An 8,672-nucleotide genomic window follows, 5' to 3' on the forward strand; every position below is an offset into this window, starting at 1 on the left:
AGTCCATGAAACAATATAGTATACTAAAAGTATACTTTTGGTCTGATACACCATTATTGGATTCCTAGTTTTCTGAGAACTGGAAAACCCTATATGAATATTTTCCCCAACTTTTTACTTCGAGATATTTCAAACCTATAGGAAATCTGCAAGAATAATACACTGAATGTTAACAGTGCATTAATCTAAAGTTCATATTTCAGCCTATGTCTCCTAAGAATACTAGTCTCCCATACAACCACAAACCAATTAGAAAATTTACACTAATGCAATACCATAAACAATCTATATACGAAGTTCCCCAATTGTTCCAATAATAACCTTTTATAGCTTTTTCCTTCTCACCCCACAATCCAATCAAGAGTTAAAATTTGCACTGTTACTCTAACTCCTTAATCTCTTTTACTCTAAAATAGTTCCTGACCCTTTTTAAAAAAATCTTTGATATGATATTTTTGAAAGCCAACTGTTTTACACGGTGTGCTCCAATTTGTATTTGTCTGTTTTCTCCTGATTAGAGGATTCAATTTTTTTGGTAGACATATTATATAGGTGATGCTGTGTCTAAATATATGTTTTATAGCGGAAAAATCAAACATTAAATTAAACTAAACGTAATTTTGTTTGTTCTTCAAGGATTCAGGAGATAATTCAGGGCTTACAGTATTCCAAGTCACTATTTCAAGTATCTGTTATACTAGTACAATATTTCAAATCAGTAATCTTCGAAAGTTTTTGCTTGTTGATTCCTCAGTAAAAACTGTTTGAGCATACTCTTCCAATATATTTAGAATACTTAATTTATAAACTATGTCCATCCCAGCTACTGTAATAGATTATGTATATTATAGGACATATTAAGGCTTGTTAAAGGATAAGACAAAAATACGTGGAAAAGAAATTTTCACATTTTCTTCCTACTCTGCAGTGGAATGTCTTTCACCCAGAGTTACCATTATTTGCCTATCCAGCTCCCGAGACAGCCTTCACTATTAATCAAGAAACTCCCACTAAGCCTGGATGGGCCTAAAAATCTCTACACAGCACTCCAGGCAGAGCAATCAAATTAGAGCCAGCATGTGAGCTGACCTATTTTCTGTTTCTGCTTCACAAAGGAGGCTGCCTTCTCGGCAACTCCACATGGATGTCTAGTAAGCATCTTTAAACTCAACTTCTCCAAAACTGAGATTCTACTCTTTCCCCCTAACAAACCTGGTCCTTCTGCAGGCTTCCCCACATAAGAAAATGAGAACTCCATCCTTCTGCTTGCTCAGGCCAAAACACTCCGTGTCATTCTTGACTCTTCTCTCTCAAATCCCACATCCATCTGTCAGCAGAGCATAGAGGCTCTACTTTCAAGATATGTCCGGAATTCACCTCTGGCTTTCTCCTCCTCTGCTACCTCCCTGGTCCAAATTCAATTCTTCCTTGTCTTTACTAGTCTCCCTCATCTAACCTATTATCCATTTCTGGTTGATTCTATGTCCAAAATACATCTCTAATCCTTTTGTTTTCTCTATTTCCACTGCTCCCACCCTGGTCTAAGTTGAATCTTCTCTTGCCTGGATTACAGTGGTAGGCTCCTAATGGGTGTCCCTGATCCACCCTGGCCCCCTCTAGTCTAGTCTCAACACAGCAGCCTTCTATTGGCTCTCCATTTCACTCAGTGATTACCAAAGTCCTCGCAATGCCACAGACCCTGTGTTATCTGCACCCCACCCAACCCACTTTCCACTACTCTCACTCACTGTTCCTGGAACGTAACAGGTATACATGTTCCCTTTAGATTTGTTGTTCCATCTGTCTAGAATGTTCTGCCCCCAGATATCTACATGGCCACTCCTTCACTTCCTTAGGGTTTTGTTTTTTTTTTTAATTCTCCCCACTACTTCCACCCCTGACCTATGAATGTTGCTGTCTCCCCTTAAGAACTGGATCTCTGAAGGTGAGGCATCTCCTCCCATGTGCTTATGGTATACACCTGGGGCCTGGAGCACCCAGGGCCTGGCGTGCCTGGCACACCCAGGGTATGGACCATGGCTCCACTGGGGCTCGAACCCAGGACCTTTTGCTTGTAAAACAGACGTGCTGACCACTACTCTATGGAACCGCCCCATCCTTGGGGTTTTAATGCAAGTGTCGTTCCTCATATAGCCTCTCCTGGTCATCCTACTCCAACCCTGATTCTTCCTAGGCCCTTTCACTACTTTACCTTTCTGTTTACCACTAATCACTACCATACAATATGCTTTACTAACATGCTGTTTATAGTTTGTTCGCTCCCTCACTATCCCACCAAAACAGAATGGTGCCAGATCCATAGTTGGTATTCAAAAAATCTTGTTTGAATGAAGGAAGGAATAAATGAAACAAGCTGGATATAAGAAAAACACCAGCATGAGCCACATGATAAATGGCAACTCACTGGTGGTAAGGGAGCAAGTTCATCCAAAACCAGGAGGTGCTGCTTTGCTCCAGCTTTTGGCTACACTGTGGGAATAAGTGTTGCCATACATTCCCTTTGTTTCCAAACACATATAATGCTCTGTGGATTGGATCTGAGGGGCAGGGAACAGTTTGTAATCTCTAGTGAATAAATGCTTGTGAAAAGAAACCTCAGGTACTGGCCTGAACCTGTCAAGTCTCCTCCTTTTCATAAAATTAGAATACAGCCTATATATTTATACATTTACTTTTTTTTCCCTTTCTGGCTGCCTGGATTCTGAATAAATGAGGCTTCCCTGTCCTATTTTGTTTGAGATTCCTGTTCTACAGCTATGAATGAAGTAAGCCTCCAGGCCTCAGGTGTGGATAGGTAACTTGCTACAGCTAAACACCTGGCAAAGAGAGCTCAGCTTGCTTGAACTGGGAAGCGAGGAAGCCAGTACACTTCATTCTAGGCATGAGATAGCCCTGACATCAGTTTAGTATCATGATTAAGTGAGCTCTGGAGTTGGGCTGATTCCAGGCTCTTCCATTTGCCAGCTATGTGATCGTGGGTAGGTTGTTTAGCTTCTCTGTCCTAGGCTTCTCACCTGCAAAATGGGGACAGTAATAGCACTTATCTCATAAGGTGTTTGCAAAGATTAATATGGGAATGGCACCTACCACAGCGCCAGGCTCATTGTAGGTACTCAATAATGGGAGCTGTGATCACTAATGATCCATAATTACCAAGTGCCTTCCCCATCCCAGAGCTCAGCAGGCTTCAGAATGCTGGACACAAGTCAGAGATGAGAAGCCTCCTCTTTAGAGCTTCCAGTCTCAAGTGGATAACTATGGTGATCCTGCATCACAGAGAAATCCTGAGATGTCATTAAGACAGAAGGCTTTTTACCTGGGTAACTGCAACACCCCCCAGAAGTAGGCAGAGTGGTTTATATGTAATGAGAAATGTGGGCAACACTGGGAGTGGTGGGGTTTGGTGGTCCTGGTCACCTGAATTCCACAAGATGGCCTATGGAGAAAGAAGCAGGACGGCAGGAGCTCAGAGAATAAGTGGGGTATCAGAAGGGAGAGGCAGGAAGGGGGCACCCAGAGAAAGTTTAGGCAGGGAATGGGATGTCTCAACTGTGGGGCAACTACCCATGGTAGCACACCAGAGAATTTTAGGTAATAGAAATAATGGATTACACTTGCTAAGCACCTTCTCTTAGCCAGGCACTGAGAGCTTTACCGATGAAGTAAAGGTGCTATTACTACCATCCCATTACAGATGGGAACGGAGACACAGGGAAGCTAAGTATCACCCGGCGCCATGCCGCTAGCAACTGGCTGCCTTAGTTGGGTCTCCCCAGAAGCAGACTCTGAGACAAGGATTCAAGTGAAGTAAGTGACCTGGGAGGTGATTCCAGGAAGCACCCGAGAGTGAGGAAATGAGACAGAAGGGAAGGAAGCCAGTAAAGAGTACATTATTGAGTAAGTTACCACTGTGGGCAAGTGGAGCTCAGTCCTGCTGAGGAACTCTGGGAGGCAATGAGAAGTGCATGCCTCTGCCTCGGAATAACTGCGTCCCAGGTGTGAGGGAGCAGGGACATCTGTCCACCAATTCCCAACACCAGGGGTTGAAGGCTGCTGGGAATGGAGGGAGGGGCTTGCAATTAATTACCCAGAACTTCCAGCTTTCCTGCAGAAGGACACGATGGACAAGCCATCAGGCAAAGTCACAGTGCTGGCACTTGGAAGTAGGGCTGGTGCACACTGGAATGGTGAGAACCATGGGCATCTGGGTGGAAACCAGCTGCATGTATGACACTGGCAGAGCTGGGACCTGAACCTAGTCAGGCGCCAGAGCACAAGTTCTAAGCCTGAATAAATATTTTTAATAGTTTTGTGCTCGTTTTAAAGTTGTACGTGCATCTGTACCAGAACAAACTTAGGACTTTATCAGGTTTCCTTTTAAAATAAATTTAATGAAAAACTTAATTTTAAAAATATTAAGTAAACAACAGCAGAGGAGGCATATGGATATGGCACATGGGGAGGGTGATGTGTAAATGACAATTGGGAATTCATGGAAGAGGAATAATAGGGCAGAACTCTGAGGACCTCGGCTTGAATCTCAGAACCTGGCTCTGTCCCGACTATACACATACAACCAGGCCGACACCTCAACTCTGGGAACCTGTTTGTCCATCTATAAAAGAGGATAACGAGAGCCCAAACTGCATAGAGGGTGGTTCTGAGACCAGATGAAATAATGCATGAATTAAAAAGCACTAAGTAAATTGTGGAGTGCTCAGCAAACCTAAGGGGTCCCTCCAAGGAATCCTGGGGAGAATGGGTAGGGCCCAGGGCTCCTACTTGGCCCCACTCTCTGTCACCCAAAAAGCTCCCATCATCACCACTCCAACTTCTGCCTTGCAAAAAGAAGCCAGACTTTGTTGCAGGTAGTTTTGTGTTTCAGGGGAGGTGTGATACTCCCTTGTCTCAAAGGTTAAAACTAAATTACTCAAAACCAAATCCCGATAATTCCACAGCTGGTTTAGGAATGGGCACTTGCCAGATTCTGGCCAACAGGGTGTGAAGTAAGTCCGCTAAGGGGCTTCAATACATGGGGTGCAAGAGAAAAACATTCATTTCTGCCCCACGTGAGAATGGAGTAAGATCGCTAACATTTATTGTATGATTACTATGCACCAAGCACTATTCTAAAAGTTTTTTAAAAAACCTAATTCATTTAATCTATATTAAATTTTTGAGGTAAAGAACTATTATCCCATTTGACGGAGACATTAAACAATTTACCCAATGGCATATAGCTATGGGATTAGAAATCAGATTTGACTGTAGAACTCATGACTGTGCTGTGATGCCTGGAGCAGCTGCAGCTATAATGCAATAATGAGAGAAGCTGACACCTGTCAGTGACAGCTGAAAGAACAAATTTCTCACCCTGATGATGTTGCTGAGCTGCTGAATTAACCAGTCCTGGAACCATCTACCTCTGGACTTTTTGTGATGTGTGAGCATTTTCATTATTGTTTAAGTTACTTTCATTCCCCAAGTAAAAGTTCCTTTCTCTACTATCACCCACATGATAGGACAACCTTCAGTAGCAACCAGGTAGAATTCTACCAAACATTCAAGAAGTATTTTAATCTTATAAAAACTTTCAGAGAATATAAAAAGAGGGTTCACTTCTCAATTCATTTTTAGTGTAACTTTGATTCTAAAACCCAACAAGAATAGTATGAGAAAAGAAAATTACACTTAGGAACATGAATGTAAAATCCCAAGAACGATATTAGCAAACTGATTCCAGTAATATATAAAAAGGGTAGTATTTTATGATTATGTTGACTTTATCCCAAAAAAATGCATGGTTAATTTATTTTTTTTTTAAATCAATATATTTCATCACACTAAAAGTTAAAAGGAGTAAAAAAAATCCTAATCATATCAACAGATGCCAAAAAACTTTTTGATAAAATTCAACATATTCACAATAAGAAAAAACTCTTAGCAAAGCAGGGATAGATGGGAATTTCCTTAGTCTGCTAGAGGGCATCTACTGAAACCTTACAGCAAACATCTCCTTTAGTAATTGATACACAGAAAGTAAACCAGGCAAAGTGCCAAACATCCAGGCTAGTGGGCAGAACTTCCAGGGCCTTAGCAAAGGCTGGGAAAGACCAAGAGGCACTAGTTTCTACTCCATGACCAACCTGGCCAGTTCCTTCCTGGGACGACTAAGGCTACCTGTTCCCAGTGTTCTCAAGGTCGACCATCATCTTCCCATCCCTCTTGCAATTTGCACATTTTTATGAATAAAACCGTCTTTCTTCTGAGTCCTCAGGTTTTAAGCCCTGGTGCCATCTTAGATTTCTTCCTTTCTTTGGTTTCCCGTATCCAACAAAACTGGGCCCAACAAAACCACTCCTTGAAGCTCACTTAGATCCCACCCTTCTCATTCCTCCAGGAGGCTTTTAGCCATTTTCTCAAAATTGCCAGCGAAGTAAACCCTTTACAGCAGAGAAGTATCTCTCTGAGGAATCTGGTAGCATAATCTGAAACTGCCCTCTGCAAACCTGAAATTTATTGGAAGTGTAATATCCTGCCTTAAAATATATATATACATTTAGGATTCTTGTCCATAATACAACCGTAATTGCCATAATATGAAAATTATATTTATTTACAGTTAAGGAAAATTAAAGTTCATAGGAGCCATGTGTATCATAAGACTAGCAGAAGAAATTTCAAACCCTCTTTTGAAAGGCTGGTCCTAAAAAGAAAAAGAAAAAAAGAAAGAAAGGAAGGCCGGGCCTACATTACTATTGCAAAAGCCTCCCTGAGAGCCTCTCGTCTTCACAGAGCTTCCAGATAGATCCAGATCATCCGCGCAGGGCCATCAGATTAATCTCTCACAGACACTCCTTTCATCTCTAGTCCAAGGACCTGCTTATCAGGTCAAATTTAAAAGTCAACCAGCCTGGCTTTTAAAGTTCTCTTTCTCGAGGCCCCAGCCACTCTATTCAATTTTATCTCAGCTGAAGCACCCCAGCCTACCCCAAGGCCTTATCATCCACCACGGGCATCCTGGTCATTTCTCCAAATCCAGCTCCCTCCTTCAAGGCCTACCTCCCAGCCCACGAGAGTGGTAACATCGAAAGATCAGGGAAATTTAGAGCCAGGAGGATCAATGACGCCCAAGGCAGGGAGCAGACTTGCCCAAGGTCACGCAACCAGCTGAAGGTTGTTTTATTAAACTATTCTCATTGTTTCCTGTAAACAAATCATATTTTTGAAACTCTTGGGGGTAGGTACCACATCTTTTTATTCCCAAATTTGGTTACCTGCTGTAGGCTGTGCTCTATATAAAGATGTGTGCTTTGGTTCCAGACTCCCTGCTCTGGCAATTCCCAGGCTTGGAAGGTCTTTCCTCCATCTTTAGTCAGGCATTGACACTTGGAAAATCCAATTTAAGATCTCTCTAATTGTAGGTTATTAAGTTTTTCCTTTTTAAATTGTCATTAGTATTGTTACAACCCTGAGCTAAAAAATACATTCTTAGAAAAGACCCACACTTTCCCCAAACTCACAAATCCATACCAGGTGACTCATTCTATTCTTTTATTTTTATTTTTTACATTCCTTCCAGGAGAGTGTGTATTATTTATTCTCTTATTCATTCATTTATTCCACAGATCCTTATTGAGACTCTGTCAAACACCATGATACTCCTGAGGCCATGGACAATAAATACAATGACAAATAGAGTTATTTTAAAGAGAATAAATCTCCTGGGGGAAATGTACTTTGCTTTCCTTCTTAATAATTTACCTTTACTTGATTCTTTAATTAACTCAAGTATGTGGGTTTAAGGGCTTTGACTCATCATGTGGCTAGAAAGTTCTCTGAAATCAGGAATTGAATCTTCTAGTTTTTTGGTATCTAAGTAGACTCAGAACATGTTCCAGTTAGTACTGGTTGTCCTGGTACAATTAATGGTGTACCCTTTCACTTTCAAAAGTGTTCCAGTTTGGAATAACAAATGTTGGTGAGGATATGGAAAAACTGGAGGCCTCATACATTGCTGGTGAGAGTATAAAATGGTGCAGCCACTATGGAAAACAGTCTCGCAGTTCCTCAAAACTTTGAATGTAGAGTTATATAAACAAGCAGTTTCACTCCTAGGTATATATACAAGAACAAATAAAACGCAACTATGAGAAAATTTTTATACAAATGCCAGACAGAGCATTATTATTATTCGTAATAGCCAAAAAGTAGAACCAACCTAAATGTCTATCAGCATATGAACAAATACAATGAATACAATGTGGTGTACACATACAGTAGAACATCATTCATTCAGAAAATCGAATAAAGTACTGAAGCATGCTACAACGTTCACAAAAATGAATGAAATACTGAGGCATGCTACAACATGGATGAGCTCTGCAAGCATTATGGTAAATGAAAGAAGTCAACCAAAAGACTACATATCATATGATTCCATTTATATGAATTGTTCAGAATAGTCAAATCTAGAGATAGAAAATAGATTAGTGGTTGCCTAGGGCTAGGGTGATGAAAATGTTCTACAATTAGATTATGGTGATGACTATACAACTCTGTAAATGCACTAAGAACCATTCGACTGTGCACTTTATATAGAAGAATTCTATGGTATGAAAATTAAATCTCAATGAAACTTTTTAAAAAGC

Source organism: Pteropus vampyrus, unplaced genomic scaffold (assembly GCF_000151845.1).
Source record: "Pteropus vampyrus isolate Shadow unplaced genomic scaffold, Pvam_2.0 Scaffold18, whole genome shotgun sequence".
NCBI lineage: Eukaryota > Metazoa > Chordata > Mammalia > Chiroptera > Pteropodidae > Pteropus > Pteropus vampyrus.